The 21788-nt window shown below is 41.9% G+C and overlaps 1 long non-coding RNA gene across 2 annotated transcripts; it reads right to left on the bottom strand.

Annotated features, from left to right (window-relative positions):
* Positions 1 to 15435: 15435 nt before the first annotated feature.
* Positions 15436 to 21080, bottom strand: LOC142819415 (uncharacterized). 2 transcript variants are annotated; one of them, XR_012897297.1, is made up of 3 exons: positions 20960 to 21080; positions 19143 to 19279; positions 15436 to 15568 (listed from the first exon to the last, which is right to left on the bottom strand). It is a non-coding gene; the product is annotated as an uncharacterized LOC142819415 (long non-coding RNA). The 2 variants fall into 2 exon arrangements; XR_012897298.1 differs by lacking the exon at positions 15436 to 15568 and adding an exon at positions 16652 to 16749.
* Positions 21081 to 21788: the final 708 nt, after the last annotated feature.

The following is a 21788-nucleotide window of genomic DNA, read 5'->3' as shown; positions in this document are numbered from 1 at the left end:
GGGTTCCACACGGCTCCTAGAGCTGTTGCCTGATTTACACTGTAAACTTGCTGCAGTCGGGGGGGGGGGGGGTGCTTTTTCACATCCCCGAGTCAGAGGTTACGTCTACATTGGCATGACCTTGCAGAAGAGTTCTTGTGCAAAAACTGTTCCAGAAGAGAGCGTCTACATGGGCACGTGCTTTTGCGCAAGAGCATCCATGACAGTGTAGATGCATTTCTTGTGCAAGAAAGCCCTATGGTTAAAATGGCCATCAGAGCTTTCTTGCACAAGAGAGCATGTTGCCTGTCTACACTGGCCTCTTGCACAAGAACAGTTGCGCAAGAGGGCTTCTTCCTGAGTGGGAGCATCATAGTTTTTGCGCAAGAAGCACTGATTTCATACATTAGAACATCAGTGTACTTGTGCAAGAACTTGCGACCAGTGTAGACAGGCAGCAAGTTTTTGCACAAAAGCAGTTGCTTTTGCACAAGATCGTGCCAATGTAGATAAAGCCAGAAAGTTGAAATGCAGTAAAGTGGTATTGTAGACTTAGCCCAAGTGTAGACAGGGAAATTTTGCAGCCTAGAAAAACCCTAGGCAGAAGGGCAAGATGACTGTCTCCATCCAAAAGGGGTCAAGAGTTTCAGATCTCAGAAAGAATAAATTTCAAAATAACACTTTTTTTAAACTTACTATTGTTAAAAGTTATATGTAGAAATGCTATAAGAGAAAAAATATTTTAGTGTATTTTATGCATTTAAGAACACTTTATGAATTCAGTGAAACCTCAGAGTTATGAACACCTCCAAACAAAACATCATGGTTTCTTTCAAAATTTACAAGTGAACACTGACTTAACAGAGCTTTGAAACTTTACTATGCAGAAGAAAAATGTTGCTTTTTCAATAGTTTACATTCAATGCAGTACTTTACTGCAGAGTGTGCGCGCGTGCTGCTACTGATGTTGTACTTCCGGTTCCAGAGGACATGTGTGGTTGACTGGTCAAAACATAAGCCTGAGGTTCTATAGTACTTAGTTTTACTGATACAGTCAACCAATCTGTTTCCCCTATTGTTTGGGTAGTCTTTCACACAGAAAAGGAAAACATCATAAAATAAGAAAATGTGACTGTAAAACCCAAATGCTGGCTGGAGAATTCAAAGGGCAGATGCACAACCTCAAACTACTTTTTTAATAGACTACATTTTCAGTTGATGGTATACCTTTAAAAGCAACAACTGATTAGATTTTCGAGATACAGTAATTCTTCACTTAACACTATAGATATGTTTCCGAAAAATGATCATGTTAAGCGAAAATGTGTTATGTGGGGTCAATTCTCCCATTGAAAATAATGGAAAGGGTGGCGGTTGCGTTTCAAGCGGTGGTGTGTGTTGGGACCGGGACATAAGGTTGGGGGAGAAAGGAGACTGGGTTACAGCAGGGAGGGGAGGTGTTTGGCTCTGGGGAAGGAAAGGGGAGGAGAGGGGAGGGGGATTGGATTGGGAGTATGCCCGTGATGGGTCTGCCGGGACCCACACTGCATCCGGCGAGGGAGGGGTCGCCAAGAAACAGCGCAGCAAGCGGCAAACCCACTGCTGCTTTGCAGGGAGGCGGGGGAAGCCCTACGCAGCCGCTGGCGACGGGCTGGCTGGGGAAACCCAGCCGCTGGCCTGCAAGCGGGGGCAGAGGAGGGCAAGGCATCCAGCAAGGGGGAGTCAGCAGGGAACGGCGCAGCGAGCAGTGAACCCTCCGCCGCTTTGCAGGGAGGCGGGGGAAGTCCTGCGCGGCCGCCGGCAACAGGACGGCTAGGGAAATCGTGTTATTCCACGGACGGTTATGTAATTGAAAAAACGTTCCCTAAAAAAAATTGGACGACCGCGAAAACGTGTTAAGCGCACACGTGTTAAATGAGAAATTACTGTACTATGAAGAGAGCAGATTTAAACAAGTAAACAAGAGCCATATTTAAAGCCTGAAGTGGGAAGCACATAGAGAAGTCTTAACTTAATGTAACACTAAGCAGGTCAAAAGGAAAATGGGAAAGATTCAGTTGTAAGAAAAACCAAGCAGGGGTTTTCGTTTTCTTAAACGCAATTCCAACATACAATATAGACAGAAGTTGCCAGTGTAGACACAGCCTTTCAGGAGATGTTAAAATGACACCCTGCTAGCCAAAGACACAAGTTTTGCCCATAACAAGCACCAATGTGAACAGCACTTTTCTGCCGACAATGCTGCTTAGTGGCAGTCAAAGTATTTTGTCAGCAGAAGAGTCAAACAGTGGCTATACTACACGACTTTTAGTGATACAGATGTAGTGACACACCTGTGTCACTACACACTGTATAGTGTAGACAAAACCAAAGGCTATGTCTACACTACCACATTTGTCAAAATACTGTATGTCACTTGGGGTCTGAAAAAAAAAAAATAGACCCCTGAGCTATGTAAGATATACCAACAGAAGTGCTGGTGTAAAGACACTCACTGGGGATTGTTTAATTAAGTCCACAGGAGAGCTCTCTCCTGTTGATACAGAGTGACTACATGAGCAATCTTATAGCAACACAGCTGCATGGGATAGCTGTGCCACTGTAAGCTCGCTGGCATAGACATGACCCAACTTTAATCTTTACAGGATGAGAGGAAACGTCCCCATAGTCAAATGCTAATTCTCTTCTGTATTTTGGAGAAGGTAGAGTGACTTCTCTTCCTAGGTTGTAAATTACATGATTAACAAGCCCTGAAAAGGAAGGGAACAGAAGGGAGAACTAAAGAAGTTCAGCTTCTACATTAGAATTTTATCAGAATTTCAAATGAATTATTAAACTGTAACTGAAATTCACATATTACTGGAGGTAAAGAGGAAACTAAGATGACTGCTCAACTGTCTACTCGTTCAGAGCATGACAGACTAATTTTAAGTAAAGATATAGGATGTAACAGTATAGTCGATTAACCGACTAACCAATAAGCAAATGCTTATAGATTAATGCTACAGACTATATGCATTCCACCCCCCCTTGCCAGTAATTTTTTGTAGCAGGCTGGCCAGCAGTTCGGCTCAGTCCCAGCTTGTGCCAGATCCGGGACTTACCCCCACAGCGGCTCTGCATTTAAAGTGTATTAGGAGCCAAGCAGGCAGGCAGCCCAGATCAATTCCAGCTTATGCCAGGTTCAGGAGCTCAGACCTGCTCCAGACAGTGGCTGATACCACCCCATGCTGCTGCCTCTGCTTCAGAGGCAGCAGCACGGGGCAGCAGGCAGCCGGTCCACAAGGGAAGCTGGTTTTTAGACTCACGGACCAGCTCCCACCTGGCACCCCACGCCGCTGCCTCTGATAGAGGCAGTAGTGCGGGTTGGCAGAGAGCTCCCAAGGAGTGGGGCTAGAGTGCCCTGGCTGCCAGCCCCACCCCTAGTCAACTAACCGATAGTAATTTATGAGGTTAATCAACTATTAAATTAACTGATATTTAACATCCTTCGTAAAGATAGCAATCTTCTAAATTAAATCAAAATGTGTACAAACGTTTATCAAAGCCAGTAGCCTGCCATTCAGGAACCATTACACAAACTAGGTTTGTGTAAAAAGTAAAGCATTAAAGAACAGGAATGAACTAAGTATTTTGTAACCAATGTTACAATGAAAAGTTATTTTGTTTTTCAAGCTTACAAAAAGCATACACCATAGTCTTTAAACACCCAATAATATTCTGCAACTGTAGCTCATCTGTTCACCAGTACTAAAATCTGGAAAACTGATTAGTTACCACTCTGGTTGTCATTCTCCCAATCTACCTGTGGGAGAGGCATGAGAAAAGACACAAGACTTACTGCAAGCCCTAAAGCTCAGAGACCAGCTATACTGGACTAGCAGTATGACCAACTTCCACAGTAGTACCATGCACCAAAGACACCCTGGCCTCTAGGCCACAAACCTTAAATTAATTGTGATAATCAACATCTTCTAGAAAAACAAATATTATAAATATCCTCATGGCAACTGATTCTAAGCCAATTCTGTCCAGCAAGCACAGTAATTGTTGTCCTTGACCCAATGTCAACACCACTAGGACAGCCAGATGCATGTATTCATTACTTCAAAGGATTAATGAAGATTAAATATTGTTATCTGGGGGAAAAAAAAAAATCACAATATGATCTTAGATCCTGCAAAATTAACTTGGTTAGAAAACTAACATTCAACAGACTGAGAATTAACATATTCCAAAACAAGTGATATGAGAACAATGAAAGATCAAGTAATGATGAGCTCCCTTTGTTATAACTATCCAATCATAATTCTGCATTTTTCTAAGCAAATGTTCTGTTATAGGAAGCTGCTTGGCAGTAAATTACTTCAAAACTTTAAGACGGACACCTACAAAATCCTGTACCACAATCATCAGTATCCAATTGTTAACATCACTGACTATGACTGTCCCTATATTATTTGTTTTCCATTTTTTAATATAAATATTATTTTGCATATTAAATATTTCAAAAGCCAAAAGCCCCTTGACTGCTGCATTCTCCTAACTATTAATGTAGCTTGCAGTAAGGAAAATAACAGTATTCTAAGAATTACTTTGCGTAGTATAGTATCTCCATCAAAATCATATTTACTGACTCTGCCTAAATTAATAGCAAAAAACCCCATCACCTTGATATTATAAGGCAACTGGGATGAGTAAAAATACTAGTTTATTAACTATCCAAACAATTTAAAACACGTGGCTACTGTTCTGCTGCATTTTGAGTATGTCAATTTCCTAAAGCATTCATAAGAACGAAATCAAACACAAAGAAACATACCATCTTGGTGTCAATTCTCCATTCATGGTTTTTAAAAAATGGAAATTCACTGATTGTTTAAGATGCCATGTTAATATTCTGGAAATTCAAGTCCTCCAATCTAATGACAGGAGAGGTACAGGATAGGGAGCAGTAGTAATACGCTATTGTTTATTATTTGTACCATCAGAGCACTTAATGAACTCTGCCAGGTACACCTTAGTCCTGCCCCCAAAACAATATATGTATGAGTGAGAAGGCTCTACAATCTCCATGGCAAGCATGTCCAGAGAGATGGTTTTGGAGATGTGGACATCTGTGCAACATTCCACAGACTAAGTTTATCATTCCTAATGGCTATCAGATGATAATGTTCTTCCACTACTAAACTGAGCTAACTATGTATAAGTACCATCCTTACTATCAGTCTCAAGAGAAAACTGAAGAGGTCTGTAGAATGAATTACCCTCTGATCGCCACAGGAGGGTTTCTTTCAAGTTTGTACGATGGGGAGAAGCTTGTAATACTCATGCTGTATCAGTCCTATGACACAGAAATAGATTTCAGATACCACAACTGTCAACAAAGCTCATTTTAGCCACAACTGCTTCAGTATACATATATACAATTAAAATAATTTTAAAGCTTCAAGTGGGGAATAAAACTTGGGTTCTATATTCCACTACCAGCACTACTGCTGTAAATACCTGCCTTCATACAACTGTGTTTTTAAACAGCTCACATTTAAACCTTTGACAGGCTGAATTTAAATTTCATATCTTAACTCTTGAAATTTGTATTACTGAAGTCAACTCCCTGAATTACAATGTGCAGTTGTTCTTTGAAGCACACAAAGAAAATTGTTAACTAAGAATCATATGGATTTGTGTAACAGACTTCTCAGTCGATCATGAAATAGATGACATGGGTTCTGCTCAAAATATAGGAATTAACCAACATAATATAGACTAAAAAAGTTCAAATGTGAGACATGAAAAAGGATATTTATAACAGATCTTACATAAGAATGGCCATACTGGGTCAGACCAAAGGTCCATCTAACCCACTATCCCGTCTGCCAACAGTGGCCAATATCCAGATGCCCAGTGGGAGGGAACACAACAGATAATCCTCACATGATCCCTCTCCTGTCATATGTTTCCAGACCAACAGAAGCTAGAGATACCATTCCTACCCATCCTGGCTAATAGCTATTGATGACCCTAAAGTCCATGAATCTATCTGGCTCTTTTTTGAACCCTGTTAAAATCCTAGTCTTCACCACATCCTCTAGCAAGGAGTTCCACAGATTGACTGTGAGTTGAGTAAAGGAAAAACTTCCTTTTGTTTGTTTGCTGCCTATTAATTTCATTTGGTGATCCCTAGTTCTTATATTGTAGGAACAAGTAAATAACTGTTTCTTATTCCTAAATAACTGTTTCTTATTCCTAACATTCTATTTGGTTTTTGCCAGCTGCTGGACACTGAGTGGATGTTTTCAGAGAACTATCCACAATGAGTCCAAGATCTCTCTCTTGAGTAGTTGTAGCTAAAATAGTTCCCATCATATTGTATGTATAGTTGGAATTATGTTTTCCAATGTGCATTACTTTGCATTTATCAACATTAAATTTAATTTGACATTTTGTTGTCCAGTCACTTAGTTCGGTGAGATCTTTTTGAATTTCTTCACAGTCTTCTTTGGTCTCAACTATCTTGAGCACTTGGGTATCATCTGCAAATTTTGCCACTTCACTGTTTACCCCTTTCTCTAGAAATAAGTTGTACATAGTAGTAAATTATAGCAATTAGTGACCCTGTGGGTCATTCACCTCAACACAAGAGATGTTAACAACCTATAAAAAAATTAAAGAAGATACCTGTACTAAACAATCAAAAGTCACACTTGATAGATAAGATATCAACTCAATTCATTCCAGCAGTTTTAAAGTTAATGCCTACCTGCCAATATGAAGTCACAAAACCTATTACATACTCTCAAAATGAAAATAGGGTATGTGGGAGAAATGTTGTTACATATGCACACAAAATCCTGAAAGGAAATGGGACAAATTAATTCAAGGTTACTAAACAGAAAAATGCTAATATTAAAATCAAGATATAGATTCTGATTCTCCTCTCATTTACACCAGTTTCACATTATTTAGATTTTATTATTTCAGTGGAGTTCATCATCTACACGAATGTAAGTGAGGAAAGAATAAAGCCCAGGGTATTCTAAATCACAGGACAACAGACAGTAGTAATGAATTCAGAAGCATCAAAAAAGATTAATGAAAGATTCAGCTGACAATACTCCTGTTCATCATTTTTATGCAATTTAATATTTATATTGCGGTAGTATTTTGGGGCTGCATCGTACCAAGCAATGCACATACAAACAGCAAAAAGACAGTAATCCAACTATAGTAGCATATAAGGAAAAACTTTCCAGAAGATACATATTAACTTAGTTAAGATTTACTAAAAGAGATAAAGACAACTTTCCTCAGGGAAAATGGAGCACTAAGGAATCAGAAGTGATGGAAGTAAGGAATATTTATCACTGTCTCTTCAAGGCAGACTAACACAAAAGATATACTTTATCCATAGCCTCAAATTAGCAGAGTTTATGAAATTATTTTAATGTTTAATAACAAGTATTAACGTAAAGTTAGATACAGTAAATACAATTAGGAAATGACAGGTTACTGCCTTCTTCCAGTAATAGTAAATCAATTAAATACAGGACTATGTACCACTTTAAAGACTAACAAGATGGTTTATTAGATGATGAGCTTTCGTGGGCCAGACCCACTTCCTCAGATCAAAAAAACTTTTTTTGTTTTTTTGATCTGAGGAAGTAGGTCTGGCCCACGAAAGCTCATCATCTAATAAACCATCTTGTTAGTCTTTAAAGTGCTACATAGTCCTGTATTTTGTTTCAGCTACACCAGACTAACACGGCTACATTTCTATCAGTAAATCAATTACTTATTTTTCTCTTCCCTTCCCTGATAAAGAAAGGCTAACCTCAGATCACTAGTCAATGTTCTATCACAGATGTTACGCCCCCCCCTCCAAAAAAAAAAAATATATCTGACCCCAAGCATCCTATCCACTCCACTGCTGTTAAACTTGTGATTTAAACATGATTACAAACATTTGCTTAATAAACTTTGTCTATTGTACAATTCCTAGCAAAATCAGCCCTAACTTTGTGTCTTTGACATAATATTAATTAATAAATTATACCCCATCCTGCTTCAGCATTACAATTTGTTTTTCCTTCTCTGGGCACTATGGATCAGCTACATTTTAAGCTGGTTTTAAATAGGTTGTGAAACTGTTTTTGACAAACCTATGTAAAGAAAAGAAACAGGAAAAAATCTGATTACACGGAAGTACTTTGAGTATCCATGTTAAAAAGCTTAATTGGTTAAAGGATATTACGCAACTGGTTAACTGTTTTAATGTAGGTCCTGCCACCATCTCCGCTGCAGCATTAGGGTCCAGCTGCTGTTCCCGTCACAATCAGGGTCTCACTGCATGACCCTGCTCCAGGCAGGCACGTCTGGCCACTGATGAAGTTAATTGGCAAGGGGCACTTACCATCTCTAATGATGAGCTGTCTCTTTATGGCCTTTATATTTAAGGAGTTCACATTTTACACCTAACATAAGAATGCCCATAATGTGTGAGATCCAAAGGTCCAACTAGCCCAGTATCCAGTCTTCCAACAGTGACCAAATGTCAGGTGCTCCCGAGTGAATGAACAGAACAGATCATCAAGTGAGCCATTCCACTGCCCATTCCCAGCTTCTGGCAAACAGAACCTAGGGACACAATCCTGCCCAGTCTAGCCACTGATGGACCTGTCTTTCATGAATTAATCTAGAGAAACACAGCACCAACACTACAAAGCCTACTCTCAGCTTTACCCCAACTTCCAACTTGTATTTCTCAATATTTTCATTACTGTATGTCAATAAAAAAAAAATCATGTATACATATATAAAGTGCATTCCACCATTCAAAAGTAATAAATGGTCATTTTCCCAAAATGTAAAAATATCATGTTAAAAATCAAGAATTTTGCCAATAAACATTTTTAAAAGAAGATCTTATTAAGTTAAAATGCAAATACACCACCTTTATCTGTAAATCTAAAGTGTTTCAAAAGAGATTATCCAGCATTTCTGCTTCAAATATCTTAGACAGTACATCACTACCCCCTTGTGGATATGCAATAAAAAAAATCCTTATCTCAGATCTTCTGTTTTTCAACAATGTATTTATATAGAACAACTTTGAGCTGAAGAGTTGTACGCTTTAACTCTTTCCTACTCACGTAAAATATTTAGTATGTTTTTTCTAAAATGATTTTAAAAAGAAACTAAGTATGGAGTTAACCATTTTAAGCTACTCACATAAGTTTCAATCCCTTTTGGAGTATCCAATAGGAAAATGAAGTTGTCTTTGCATAAATCTACAAACTAAAAAAAATGTGAGACTACAGTAATCTTGTATTGGTGAACCCTTTTTTGTTTCCTCTCAATACATTTCTCCTTGTTTCCATCACCTCCTGAAAACTATTACATGACAGGCATACCTCTTGAGACTTCCTATGTCCCAAATATCTCCTCCCTCCTACTCAAGGGATTCATGATCTTTGCCCAATTCTTTTCGTCGTGCCCTATTGACTTGCTCTAATAATAATAAAACAACAGACTATTCAAACCAGACAGGACAGACAATCCCTCCAAAAGACTGCAACTTTGACAACACACCTTTTCACTAACACCTTGCACAAGATAGATAAACTGTTCAGATACCTAAAAATTAAATCACCTCTTTGCAACCCCCAAAAACATGTTGTTTAGCCTACCTCATTAACCAAAAGAGTTACAGATTTATTTTACTTCTGTGTATTGATTTCACTATCATGATTCAAGGAATGCTAAGCAAAACCAGGTAGCTTACCCCTCAGGGTGTGCATTCAGCATGCCTTCTCCCCGCTCATCACAGGCTTTTTACTTGGTAAAGGACTATGCATGCAACTCATTATGAGAGTTATTGGAAGAGAATACACAATTTTGTCCTTAGTTGCTTGTGCCGGAAAGGAAAGTGCACATGCCAGTCTCTTGCTATGGAGTGAGGTGTATTAAAAACATATTAAAATGTAGAAAGAATTCATGCACCCCAAACTCACATGCATATGTATACATAAATAAAAACATATACAGAGAAAGTATATTCAGTATAGTGGCCCTATTCATCCTCTCAGCACTCATTATCAGTTCAGTACTAGTGGGGACAAAGGTGGCTGCTGATGATGCTGTCCCTTCTCCCTAGGGTGGAGCACAGTATGCGTGCAGAGAGATGTACGTGCACTTGTGTAAGGACAGATGCACCACTATTTACATAGGAGGTCCCTCCTATAATTGCTCTTTCCATACCACCAGGTAACCTTTACCTCCCAGAGAGAAAGTAGTGTATCATCTGCTGACTCCTCCCCATGGGCTAAACAACACAAGGGCAGGATCTGCCTTCTATAACCCACAGGCAGCATACAACCTGCACCTTCCCATGAGATGGACACAATTATTGCTATACATATTACAATAGCTTTCAAATGTCCCAATTGGAATCAGGGCCACATTATCAAAGTACAAATCAATAATCATCCTTCCTCTGAGGAACATGTAACTCATGACAGGAGCACACATTTCCTGACACATCCCAATATAGTGATCTGCTTTTTCCTCAAAACAGGTGTAAAGAAGTGGTCATTGCATGAACTTGAGTAAATTGTAATTGGCCTGCCCTCTACATTGTGGAAAACTGATCATGCCATACATTGCCATCACCTTGAAGCCCAAATATTGTATTTTGCCTATAGGGGAGCAAAAAGAGTGTGCACATACAATGTCAATTGGTGGGATTAGAAGGAAGGTTCCAAATGCTATACGGTACCATTCCACAAGCTGAAATATGCGCATTTTTTGTATTTATATTAGAGTAGGAGTTTAATTAGGGCCTCACTGCATTCCACTACTGAAAAGTATCAATCCATGGAGCCCACCGCAAAAAATGTAAAACACCACAAGATGCAAATAACAATGGCAAAGAGCTTGGAAGAGAAGAGGGAAACAACATTAAAACGCCAGTGGTGTGCATGGGTTGGCAGAGCGGAATTGGCTAATTGTAATGAACAGTTAAAAGATAACTATGCCCCCCCCGAGGAGAAGTGTGTGCGCACGATCTGCCCTGACACCGGGCTGTGTGCACCAACGCCCGCCCTGCATTTGCCCCAGGTCCATGGGCTCGGTCTCTTCTGCACCCGCACGGGCGGGCCTCACGCGGACACCGCCTGCCATCTTCCCGGCGCTGCGGGCACACGCCGGGGCCCCCCGCGCGGAGGTGGAGCCAGCGTGCCGGGCCTTCGCACATGGCGCGGCGAGAAGTTCACACCGCCGCCCCCCGCGCAGCGGCACCGCGCCCGGCCGGGCTGGAGGGCACCGGCTCGGCCGCCCCGCGGCGGGGAGAGGCCTGGCGGGCGGGGCGGGCCGGGGGGCCCCGAGTGGCCGGGCCCGCCGTGGCGGGGGCCGCGGAGCGGGAAGGGGGCTGCGCCCTCCCCCGCAGCGGGCGGCCCCGTGACTCGCTGCCCGGGCGCCACAGGCCGGGCCCGGCGCTGCCCTCCGCGGGCTGCCAGGCCGGGACGCGCCCGCCCGCCCCGCGGGGGCGCCCTTCGCGCGCCGGGCCGCGCCCCCCGCGCCCGCCACAGCGAAACTTTGTGGCGCGGGGCGGCGCGGCCCGGCCGCGGGGGGGGGTCGGCCCGTGAGCGCGCGCCGGCCGGGCTGAGGGGACGGGCCCGGCGCTCTCACCTTCCGGCTTGTTTTCGGCAGCCATTTCCCCTCCGCGCGCCACATCCTCCTCCGCCTCCTCGCGACCGGGATCCAGGCGCGCGCCGCCGCCTCTTCCCGCTGCCGCCGCCGCCGCCGGGCCGGCCACACCGCGCGCTCCGCACACACCCCGGGCCGCCCATTGGGGGAGCGTCCAAACTGACACTCCCTACAGCCAATCACTGACAACGGAGGGCGGGCATGGCGAGCTAATGGACCTTACTGACAACCCACCTAACCAATCAGTGAGGGGAATCACTGCACTGACACATTCTACAGCCATTCATCGATCAAAGGCAGGACCTGAAGAGGACGCGAAGGCCATGAACTGACAGTTTTCAAAGCCAATCAGACAGTTGGAATCCTTTCACTGACTGCTGCATCAACCAATCACTGCGAAAAGGAAGCGGGCAGTGAGTGGGGGGGACCAAATATTATGACAGCTCAGTCAGCGAACGGGAAACGAGAAACGCTAAACTGTCAGACTGCGTAGCCAATCATTAGGTCGAGCTAGGGGGGCCACGTGAGAGCCTTCTGCTCCGCCTATTGGCCCTGAGAAGGAGACACCGCCGCCTCCTCGCGAAACTCTAAACAAAGGCCCTGATTGGCGCGACGAGCGGGCGGGCGGCGTCCAATCCGCGCGGCACGTTTTGCGCGTGACGCGCTGATTGGCGCGGGGTAGGCCGCGCGGGCTCCGGCGCTGAGGGGAGCTCGCTGCCGGTGCGGGAGGACAAGATGGCTGCCGGGGCTGGGCTGCTGGACGCTCCCGCCCGCTGGGGCTCAGGCCCCACCGGTTCATGGGTTAGACACAGGCCCGGGGCCGCGCTCTCCTCGGCCCCCTCACGGCGCGCGGGGCCTGGGCGCGCCCCCGGGGCAGGTTCGGAGAGGAGCGGGCGGGGGGTACCCTCCCCCCAGCGCAGCAGACTGGGCCTCGGTGACAGGCGCGTGAGCGCGGGCGGGAGCAGTGACCCCGGCACGTGCTGCCAGTGGAGGCGGCGAGGGCCGGAAGTGGCGAGTTCAAGCCCCAGGCACGTGGCGAGGCTGGGCAGGGAGACAGGAGGCGCGTGGGGGCTCTGCTCTGGTTACCTGCAGCGCTGGGCCAGGGGACAGGAGGGGCGGATGGAGCATTGTCTGACTCGGGACAGCGGCCTCTTCTGCTCTTGCGTTCATCTCACACTGTTCTTTTCACTGGCCTCTCCCGCCTCCGCCACTGCTTCGGCAGTGCTCACTGAGTGGAAGTTGCTCACTAGTCATTGTCATGCTAGCATTCAGCATGTGGCCCCTGCCTAATCTACTACAATTAAGCCCTGCATCGAGTACAGGATTTACTAATTTCCTTGAGGTCTTTTCTTGTCATCGATGCTTTTCAGCATTGGAGTTTAGTATTTCACACACAAATTACTTTACCTTTGCTAAATGTCTCTGCGGTAAATTATCTCCATTTTACAGTGTAGACTTGAGTCACATCCACTTTCTGGCCCAACCTACAAATGGTGTGCTGTAATTTTGGGTGCTGAATTTGAGAAATCTAGGGCTGTTGGGGTTTTTGGGTTTTTTTTTTTTTTTGAATACTTGGCATTTTTATAGCACTATACAGATTGAAAATCACATAGGAAATCTGTGGAAGAGGCAGCAATAGACTCCAGTTCTGCAACATGGCACTTAATTGCCTTAACCATGAAACCATTCTTTCTCTTCCTGCAGTCCCCCTGCCTCCTTCACTTCACATCTTGCAACATCTACAACAAATGAGGACAGGCTTTTCATTCACTATACACTCTCAATTCACACTCTTAAGTACCATCCATCCTGTGCACTGAACAAGGCGGGGGTCTTGTGGGCAACACAAAATGTGGTCATGTAATTAAAGTCTGTATCACAATCCTTTAGGACCAAATTAAGGTTGGTATAGGCAATTCCAGCAATTTCTGACTTTTGAGTGTTTGACTTTGCAACATTAATTGTAATACAGTTTTATGTAATTTCCTAAATTAAAAAAAACTTTAAAAACATTGTGGAATTATATTGACCCTTCATATGCCTTGATCCACTTCCCTTACTGTTCCTATTGAAATCTGGAGGGGCTACACCCCTGCTGCGAACACCAGGCCCCCTGTCCTCCTGCCTACAACATTGGGGCACGTAACCCCTCATGCCCCCTACTTGTCACCTCTGTGTTGGCCTATGTCTGAGTAGCAAAGAACCACAGAATCTTTACAAAAGTTGATATTTGACACACATTGATGCATCTATTGAAACTGGAATTACTATGGTTCAGTAAAATTGAACACATGTTTTTTTAAAGGGCAAATTAAACATGCAAACCTAAATAAATCTAAAGAAACAATTTTATGAGAGAGCAACCAAAGACATTAGAAAATTAACAGAAAACAAGTTTCCTTAGGTAGCAGCTATCCCAGAATAGTCATTGTGAAGGGGCAATCTGTCTCTTCAGCGTAGGATTCCTGAATCCTGTCAGCCACCCCGTCTGTCTAATACATCACATACAGAAGGTACTGATTTAGGGGAAGCAATCCTAGGTATGACTGGTGCTTGGGAGGAAATCACATCACTGTATCTTTCTGGGGCTAGGAGCCTTGTGGAGTAGAAGGGGCAAGACTCACACTCATCCAAGCAATTGGGGGATAAATTGGAAGAAGAGGACCAACTTAACTGGAGATGAACTCTGCAGATTAATGGGATGGGGCCCTAACCGAAGGAAAATCTGCCTAGATTGCAAAGCAGCTCTTGGGAAGAGACCGGAGGACTCCTGGCTTAAGGAAACAGGAAATCACTGCCTGAATTACCCAGCCCTAAGAGCTGAGGCATCTGCTGTGAGAAGAGACAGAATGGCTGATGAATACTCTGTTCCAGGATAGGGATGTTAAATTTAGTTTAATCAACTAGTTGATGGATTTCTGATGGCAGGCTCTTAATATATTTAAAAGGCTAAAGCGCAGCATGGGGGACATGATGTGAGCCAGGCCTTCTGATTCCTGGCTCATGTAGGGTCCCCCTCAGCTGCACACCTGCCTTAAATGTAAAAAGACTGGAGCACAGTGGGGAGATCTGGCGTGAGCTGGGAATCAGCTATCCTGGCTTGTGCCCATCTGCCACTCATACCTCCTGCGGAGACAGTGCTGGGGGAGCAACTAGTCAAGGAACTAGTTGACTATCCAATAAGCTTTTGCTTATCGCTTACATCCCTATTCCAGGAGAGCTGGGAACTCCTGATTTTAAGGAGAGAGAGGGGCTGTCTAGCTACTTACAGCACAGCTGCAAGAAGGAGAGTTGAGAACTCCTGTTTTGAAAGTTATCATTTTGAGATACAACTGCATTCCAGGAAGTGGGTGACAGTCTTCTGAACAGGTTGACAGCTGAAAAGGACTCTCATATGGATACAAAGTGGGATGAACTGGGCAGCTAATAATGTGAGTTACACTTTGTGGCATAGGTGACTTGTGGTAGAACTTGAGAGGTGCGCTCCCCCGCCCTCCCCCCCCCCCGTGCCTCTGCCAAAAATGTAATTACTAAATGTGGTGCCCTCATATACCCTCCATCCTCTGGGTGATCCTCCCTGCAACCCTTTCCCCCCACAGGCACCAGTCACCCCTGCTTTGTGGAACAATTGAATAAATCCGGCCCCATGGTTTGAACCAGTGTAATCTGGGTGACAACTGAAAAGACAGGAAAGGGTGCTGTGTGCAATGTAGCTGCAGGGTCATGAAGGAGTGCGCTGGAAGGCAGTGTCCCATGACAGTTATAAATAGATATTAGGCTAGAAAACAGAGAAATCTAAGGCAGAATGAATCACTTATAGCTGATGCACAGAAAGCTCAACCTCCTCCATTCCTTCTTCAGCCTTTGTCAACAAATCAGTAATCTGGAGGGAGAGAAGGGAAAATGGTGGACCTGAAGCCATTAAACAATAAAGACAAGCAGTTCTACTTGGATCAATTTGGTGGTGAGTACGTGTCCAGGGATAGGGTAGGTCTTTATCATTTGGCTGTGCAGTATTGATGGACTTTAATTCATCATTATTTCTCTTTTATGAGAAGGGAAGGGTATTATACTCTACTACTGATCTCAAATTGTAGGAAACCAGGGGAAAAAATTCTTCAGCAGTGAAACCCTGTTTTCTCACTACTGGAATTCATCTGCTTCAAACTTTCTTGTAGTAAGTTAGAGTGATACAGTATGCGCTGCTACCATGGCATGGACTTTAAAAGACTACTCTAGTAGATTATTGAAGTTTGCTGAGGGAGAAAGCAAAGCTCACCCTTTAAGAAGTCTTATTTTGTAGGCTATTTATTAACAGCAAGAAAAAGTCAGTTTCCTGACCCCTTCTCTTCAGATTCACCCCTTGAAGTCTTAGTCTTGAAGACTTTTCCCAAGATTTCTGTAAGTGCTGTTTTCAGGGGCAGTTATCTTGTCAAAGAATTACAGGAAAAAGTCAGTGTGCTCTTTTGTCGTGTCACTAGTCCATTTTTGTGTGTTCATGAGTAGGGAGGGCCACTGGCATTTGACCAACATCTCTTAAATCTGGTTGAATTAATACTTCAGGGCTAACTTGGCACTTTACTCTGCCTCTCCATCCTAAAAGGCAAACACCTGATATCCTTACTTTTGGCAAAGAAGGGAAGATTGTTCAACTTCCTTGTAAAGCTATCACTGCTAATTCTCATATGCCCAGAAGAGTGACTACAGAGCTATGCCTGGCATCCTCTTCTACAGCACACTGTGCCTCTGAATATCTAAGATCAAAGAGCAGATTGCTGTATTTGAGCATTTCAAATTATGCCTTAATTTAGGTGCAAAGTGGTCTAAGTATCAGTTTCTGGTCCAGCTCCCTAGAATTGATGTCAGGAAACTTTTGCTATTACAATCTCTCCAGAAACAAGGTACGGTAAATTGTTCTGTCCTTTTAAAAAGGGAAGATGGGCTGGCAAAGCTAAGTATTACTTGCCTGACTGAGTTTTCTCTCCTTCCCCATCAAAGCTTGAGCAGAACTGGCACTTCTGCCTTCTCAAGCAGAGCTCAGTGTAACTGGACCACATCTAATGCCTATACAATGCAAATGAAGATTAAAATAGTTGTTTCCTTCTAGGTGTGTGACTAAATGCTCCAAAGGGTATTTCTCTAGAGATCCTCTTTGAAAGGTTCTGTTGTTTTCACCAATAACAGACTCAAAAATGTACTGATTTGAACAGAAGACTAAAACTGCATAAGATAGTGATGAATGTCTTCTTCAAAAAAATAAAAATATTCTGTGTAATGTGTTCCGAGAATGACATAGGTTTTCACCGGTGTCACAAATAAAATGCCAGCAGATGATTTATTTTCTTCAATCATTAAAACCATTAATTCGTTCTGCAACAAGATGATAATAAAATGGCCATTGCTTGAATTTAATTTGCTACCCAATGATTTTTATCATTTAAAGAGAATCCTGCTTAGTTTCCGCTTCATAGGGTCATAACTGTCACTTTTCTAAATACAATTATATATTCAGATCTCTTTTAAGCAAAGACTTGTGTTTATTCATGTTAAGTGATTTGACTTTGTCTTAGCCCTTGTATGAGCAGCAATGTGAATACCTACCTATCAGAAGAATGAAGAACTCAATGTGGCAGAAGCTCTAACAGATGAGTAATGCAGATTTGGGGTGGGGAATCAGTGTAACACTTGTTAACCTTGTAAGATTTTTTTGAGGAAAGTGAAGTATGAAAACATTTTAAAAATACTATCATGACATGATAATGAAAAAAGATGTGGCACTAACTTAGTTAATGGGATGACAGACACTTAATTAATGTGCACATTTAGTTATATACTGAAGTGAAAAGCTGTAAAGAATGCACTCAAACATCCTGCTATGGATAGTCAGCAAACCACACATGCACAGTTGCTATGGCAAGCATCAAAAATCAAAATGATTTATGCAGTTGTAAGGCTATACTGACAACGGTGAAAGGCTTTTTCTTTTGTATTCTGTGTGCTAAGTTTCTCATCTGATTTGAAACTAAGGGTGCCAAATGTCCTTGAAAAATCAATTAAAATAGTGAATACATTTAATTTATAAAATGGTAAGATTACAATAAAACTATATGTAACACTTTATTTTTCCCGTTTAAATGAATCAATAGTAGTCTTTTAATCTGCATAAAGAGTAAAAGAGTTAATTAAATGCTGAAAATGTATAAATCATGGTTGCTTTTTTAAACAATATTACCTTGCATGGTACCTTAAAAGTGCCCTTTCTGTATTATGCTTAATCACAGTTCCCAACTTCAGCTAAACATGTCTCTTCTCTAGGGCTCCCTATGGCTATATACTGTGCACATGGCTGTGTCAGGCAACTAACTTAAATATAGAGCCTAAAATTGTCTTGAAGGAGTTGGAAAGGTATATAAATTATCAGGAACTAACAATATAGGGTTTATTCCCCCATTGGAAGAGATTATATCCTACCTTTTCAAGAGGAAAAACTGAGTAATCCACTATCGTATGGGGGTTTTTCTATCCCAACTATATAGCAAAGACAGCCTGAAAAGTAACAGCCTATGCAACTCCACTGACTTCAGAGGAGTCAAATCTGACTCTCTGCTTTTGAGCCTATATTAGTTAACAAAAGACTGTGGAGAACAGATTATTGCATTTTGTAGCCTTTCCTGTGGGTTCCACTGAGATTTAAACTGGTAGACTCAACAGTAAACATTTAGTATGGACCACAAAGAATAATTAAAGCCTTTAGAAAAACAAAACCAACATTCATGCTCCTGTGCAGTATTGTTATAGCTATTTTTGTCCTAAAGACAATTAGAAAATAATAGCTAATGTCTGTGCCCCTGGCATATAGCTGATGGAACTTGTGGTGCTGAATGAACAGCTCCTTGTTTATGTGTGAAAACGAAGAGATAGCAGAAAAATCTAGTAGCGCTTTTGTTTGTTCAATTCCAGTCTAGACATGAATTGAAACTCTGTCTTGTAATCAACCTCTTCCTTAGGTGAGGAAAATGAGATTTTCTGCAGTCTTCTATCTCAACATGTATTTGTTACTGTTATCTGCAGGTTAGTTTGAATCAGTCCTCCAGGAACATTTGAATTAAACACTCGTGGAAAGTATCTGTGGGAAAATGTTCAAACCTCAATATAACAACTAAAATTAAGCTCCTAAATCTATCTAAGCAACGTTCCTTATTTTAAACATCTGCAGTTCCTACTGATTAGCGTGACAGCCAGGATTTCTCAGGACCTCTGAAAAAAATGAGGTTACCTTCTATTTAAGTGCCTAAATATGGATTAGGCATGCAGATTTAAAAATGTTGGCCTCCAATGTTGAAAAGAAAAAATGGAGAAAAAGAGGCAAAAAAGGTTAAGAACAGAAGGAATAGTGGAAGGGGAAGGAAGAGTGCCAATGGGATAGAAGAAGCAAGAAAAAGGCTCTATAAACTCACATATTGTAATCCAAAACAGACATACAACATTTTCTGGTGACAGCACCATTCTTGCTTTGCCCTCTAGAGTTATCTTGACAGAAGAACCTCCTCAACGGTAGTCTAGCCTTGTATTTCACATTTGTCTGTTGCTGATTCTGTAGACATAGGTAGTACTTGAACATAACTGACAAATATTATAATTCCTTTGTATAAACTAGGAACTGCTATTACATCATGGTAGCATCTCAATGCCCCCAACCAAGATAGAGGGCCAATTGCTCCGGAAGCACACAGTGAGAGCCACTGCTCAGAAGATGTTACAGTGAAAATATATAAAACAGATGATGGGGGAATGGTAATATCCCCGTGACACAGGTGACAATGGGAGGCACAGAAACCAAATCACTTGCCCAAGGGCACAGAGGGATTCTGTGATAAAGGACTGAACTCAAATCTCCTGAGTCCAAACACAGTGTCTTAAATATAAGACCACCCTTTTCCCTCAATTCACACATGCAGGCTGTGTCTACATTGGCAAGATTTTGTGCAAAAGCAGTTGCTTTTGTGCAAAATCTTGCCGCCTGTCTACACTGGCTGCTAGTATTTGTGCAAGAACACCGATGCGCAAATACTCTGACGCTCCCACTCAGGGATAAGTCCTCTTGCGCAAGTGTTCTTGCGCAAGAGGCAAGTGTAGACAGGTAACATCAATTTCTTGCACAAGAAAGCCCGATGGCTAAAATGTCCATCAGAGCTTTCTTGCTCAAGAGAGCGTATACACTGGCACAGATGCTTTTGCGTAAAAGCAAATCTTTTGCGCAGGGGCACATGCCAGTATAGACTCTCTCATGCACAAATACTTTTAACAGAAAACCTCTTCCATTAAAAGTATTTTCACAAAATCATGCCAATGTAGACGCAGCCGCAGTGTTTCTTGTGAATCAAACTGCACTTGTTAGATATTTTGCTTCAGCAAGGAGAACAGACATCTCCTCCTTTTGGGTGGATGTGGATTTGTCTAAAACTATCCTAAACATTACAATTATTATTTCTCATGTGCTGTTGGAGTAGGGAGGCTTGTACTGACAAAAATGTAAAAATAGTAAAGCTCCACATCTGGAATTGCCCAAAGGGTATGCCGGTTTCCCCCTAAAGATCTTCTCCCAGAATGAATAGAACACTACAGCTCTTTTTTAACTGGAAGAAGTCAATCCCATATTCTCAACAGCACAATGAAAATTAACATGTAATATAAAACAGTGAAGAAGGCAAGAGAACCTTATTACTCTTGTCAAAAATAAAATTTGCTACTGATCTTCAGTTGCTAAGACAGGCACATCAATTATTTATGGATACAGAGTGTTAAATATTAAATATTTCAGCCTGGGACAGTGTAAAGGTAAAACCAGGAGTGTGATTTTGTCAAAATAAAAAAACTGGTTTTGTGGGCATGGACTTAAAAATACACCTACCTGGACTATCTTTCTTTATTGAACTATACAGTGAAAAATCCGTATGAATTGTGATTTTTAGTATTTAAGTGATGTGCATTGTCCATATTTAACATTTATCTAAAGGATTGTTTCTGTAAGGAAAACAATGTACTAAATTTTTTAAAAATATAACTTAGCATAACTTTATCTTAATATCTACACAAATATGGTGTCCTTCATTTTTGCCTTGTTTACTTTTATATAAAACTTGTTATACACATTTGTAAACTTTGCTCTGAATGATCATACCTTTCTCTTTCATGTGGTGTTAAAAAGGCAATTCCATACAATACTCAGCAGCCTCAAGAACTAGCTACACACTGCTAATTCATGTCCACTCACCACAAACAGCTGCTTGGAATAACTTCTATTGACTTCCTGCTTTGAGAGATGGTCTTCTCTTATCATATGCTCTAAAGGATATGAATTATGCACAAAATGATATCTTTTTAACTGATAATGGAATTTTTAAAATTAATATTTATATTTATAATGACTCTTCAACTCCCACTGCGGGTTAAGCAGAGAAATCTGTGACCAAGTGTTATAACTTAAACTTGTATGACACCTTTTCCTGCCCAAGCATTTTTAAAAGCTTTATAATAAAATTAACAGTTAATCCATCTGGAGAATTAATGATTAATCAGAATCAGAAGCATAAGAATGTACATAACTTTTACACACAGAAACTAGGATGAGAGTTCATTGCTGATTCCATACAACCAGAGAAGGCATCCTGGCTTGACCAGGGCCTGATCAAATACCTACTAAAGTCAACAGAAAGATTTCCACTGGTTTAAACAGGCATTTAGTTGGGCCATAATCCACTATCAAAAGAGACACATTTCAAGAAAGATGCTGTGAGGTCTGTGTAAACTCAACTGGTGACCATTAGTGTCAGGAGTTGTAGCCCAGGGATCTTTCTTAATTATCTTGAAAAATCAGCATAAACTCCTATAGGTGATAGGTAAGAAGTCTCAGAAGGATATCCATGTTAGGTAAGGTGAATCTTGTCAGAAAATGATTGGATTCATATGTACAAACATGTTAGCACCCCTCAGAATCCAAAAGACTGTTTTGTATCAGTTACAGACTACAAACACTATGAGTTAAATAAATACCAGTAGGTAAAAATCTTAAATTATCTCTTCATTACAATGCATTACAGCAT

The sequence above is a fragment of the Pelodiscus sinensis genome, chromosome 23 (genome assembly GCF_049634645.1).
Source record: "Pelodiscus sinensis isolate JC-2024 chromosome 23, ASM4963464v1, whole genome shotgun sequence".
Classification (NCBI taxonomy): domain Eukaryota; kingdom Metazoa; phylum Chordata; order Testudines; family Trionychidae; genus Pelodiscus; species Pelodiscus sinensis.
The sequence above is the reverse complement of the archived record's forward strand: the minus strand, read 5'-3'. Positions and strand labels throughout refer to the sequence as shown.